We start from the raw sequence: 3,265 nt of genomic DNA, 5'->3' as shown, positions 1-3,265 counted from the left end.
CCATCGTTGTTGTTGTCGTCATCATTATTATTCATGTTCATCATCATCAGTCACTACTATTAGTGTAGTTGTTGCTACTGTTGTTGCTGTCTGTCTGTCTGATAACTTCTGTTATGAATTGGCGCTATATAAATAAAATTGAATAAAATTGAATAAAATTGAATTGAATTGAATTGAATTGAATTCAATAGTATTCAGCAGTACTCACCCGGCCCCTGTACAACCGGTCCAGTCCACAGTCGATCCACTTCTCCACGTCCAGCCTCCTCTGCAGCTCCATCCGGTTGTATTTGACGGTGATCCGGGCCTGCCGCCGCTGTAGACCCTGACCCGGAGCCACCTTACTGACCCGCCGCCCCACCCGGTTAGCTGCCATCACGACCCACCAGACCCGGACCACGACAGTCGGCCTCAGAAAGGACCCCCAAAGAATCCCCCAAACCGGATCAAATACTGAGAAGTCTGATTTTAATATTTCACAGTTAATAATAATAATAATAATAATAATAAGAAGAATATTAGAGTAATAATATAATAATATTAGAGTAATAATATACAGGGTCCTGTCAGGTGGACCTGTGTCGGTGCCTCGCGTGCAGACTGAGTGAACCCGGGCAGGGCGGGTACCACGCTGCTGGTGCTGCATTCAGGTGCTGTCTGTATTTCTGAGAGCTGCAGACAGTCAGTGATTCAACTGTTTTTATATTTGACATCAAATATCAAAATATGACCGCTCTATCAGTTATCCATCAGTTATCCATCAGTTATCTATCAGTTATCTATCAGTTATCCATCAGTTATCGGTGTGAACTAATCACTGATCAAACATCCTGATGATGCTTTTCACATTCTGTATCAATAAATAATAAAATATAATAACAGAGACATGCAGTGCTTTCATACTATATTATTTTTATTGTTATTATTATTATTATTATGTGATTGTGACATTTACGAGGGGATGTTGAATGCAGCATTAGAGGTTCCCGCTGGGTCCTAGTGCTGCTGGAGAACATACGAACTGCACCCAGCACATTTAAATCCACTGTAACTGAATGTTATTATGTATTATAATAATTATAGTGTATTATATTCAGGTATATATCTATAAATATATATATTGATATGTACAGATGTTATTGTTTGTTTGTTTATAACTGTACATATTATCCCCCTCCACACAACACTGGACAGGCTCAAGAGCAGCTTCAGCAACAGACTTCATCCCGCTCCTAAGAACCGATATAGAAAATATTCTCCCCCACTGCATATAAACATTCTAATAATATGACTCTTAATCAGCTGCTATACCTTCCCTTCGGGGATAAATAAAAGTATTTCTATCTATCTATCTATCTATCTATCTATCTATCTTAGTTTATTTATGCTCAGTCTGTGTAATGTGCACATAGCTGATCAATAACAATGATTCTGATTACGTTCTGTGTTACGTTACGTTCTACGTCACGCGGCAGTGACGCAGCGCGGGGCGTGTCCACAGTGACCTCACCTGTCTCTCAGGTAAATTTATCTGCGACAACATAAAGCCTCAAACACGGAAGTGAGTCACTGTCGCGGATCAGAACGTCTCTCAGAGTCCTGAACCCCCAGAAAGCAGTTCTACCTTAAACCCGGACCCACATTGAAAAGATGATCCAACAGATTCTTAGGTCGTTTCTACTGGCGCTCTGCGTCCTGCTCTTTACCGCTATGGCCCTGGACTGTGACTGGGACCAGTCGATTGATCCCAATCAGGGTTTGGCCCTGGCCTCCATGGACTCCGCAGAGATCCACCTGGACCAGATGAAGGAAGTCTCGGACCCGGAGAGCTGCCAGACTGCGTGCTGCAACGACACGGCCTGTGACCTGGCTCTGGTGGGGTTCCCCATGGACGGGGGCCCGCAGTGCCTGCTGGTCCGGTGTTTGGTCCGGGGCCGCGACGTGTGCGTCCTCCAGCACAGCACCCAGTTTAAGGTCTACCGCAAGACCCGGACCACGGAGACCCGCAAAGAGGGCGGGGAGAGTCCTCACCTCGTCCCGCTGCTGGCATCCACCGAGACCAACGAGACCAACAACAGTAAGACAAGAAAACCCAATTATTGATGATTGATGATTGATTGATTTAAAGTCTAAAATACTTCTACCGGATATTAAAGTACTCAGAGGAAGTATTAGATATAAATTCTGAGAAGATTTGATTATTGATTATTTGCTCCATCTCACTGGGTCAAATATCTGTCAATAAAACCCCAAACTGAGTTTCATTGTTAGAAACTGAAGGAATATTTAATCAATAATCGATAATAGACCTTTTCCACAGCAGTAAACAAAGAAAGAAAACACTATAAATGTCAAATATTATTTAAAAAGGATTTAAATATGATTAAAATAAAGCAAATGGTTGCTGAGCTTTGTACATGTACACACTGTAGCAGGTGAGCTAACAGGTGAGCTAGCAGCTGAGCTAAGGAAGAGGAGGAGTCTGTTACGGACTCAGAGGTTCTGGTTCTGCTGTATAATGTGAATCTTTGAGTTCCTTGGAAAGATCTAAAGATAAAATATTGATCTGTAGATAAAATGTAAAATGATTCTTTATCCTTTATTTGGACCAATCAGCTGCTGCCTGATGTTACACAAACACCAATAAACTTCAAATCAATCAATCAATTGATCAATAAATCAGCACGATGATAAACAAACCAAATATAAACGTCAATAATTGGAATAAACAATAAACAATAGTTACCTGCAATGGAAATACAATAATAACAATAAAACAAATAATCACAAACACAACAAAAAAACAATGAGGTCGGCAATAACTGTTTACAGATTGAAAGGAGCTTACAACAACAACACCACTAACACCAACAACAACAACACCACCAACCAGAGAAGCTTTAAACATGTCTGTCCGGGTTTTTTCCTGCTTTCTGTGAGGAATGCTGCTCAACTCGTCCGTCTGTCTCACCTGTTCAGGTGAATCACTTGGAACATTCTTCACTTTCCTCAGAAACTGTGTTCCTGTACTGATCCAGATCAGAGACTTCTAACCCTGCAGCAGGTCTGATCCAGTTGTGGATCTGTGGTCCCTGATCAGTCTGTGGAGCTCTGAACCTCCAGTTGGGCTTTATGGTCGTCTCCATGTTGGTGTTTAGCAGCCAGCGGAGGTCACATAAAGCGAGTTGAGCTGCTCTCATTGGCTGCTCTTGGTTTGGAAACAATGGCGTCTCTCCTGCTCACACAGGATCTGGTATTCCAGATA

The sequence above is a fragment of the Morone saxatilis genome, unplaced genomic scaffold (assembly GCF_004916995.1).
Source record: "Morone saxatilis isolate NCDOM2014 unplaced genomic scaffold, NCSU_SB_2.0 Contig8, whole genome shotgun sequence".
NCBI classification, from domain to species: Eukaryota; Metazoa; Chordata; class Actinopteri; family Moronidae; genus Morone; species Morone saxatilis.
The sequence above is the reverse complement of the archived record's forward strand: the minus strand, read 5'-3'. Positions refer to the sequence as shown.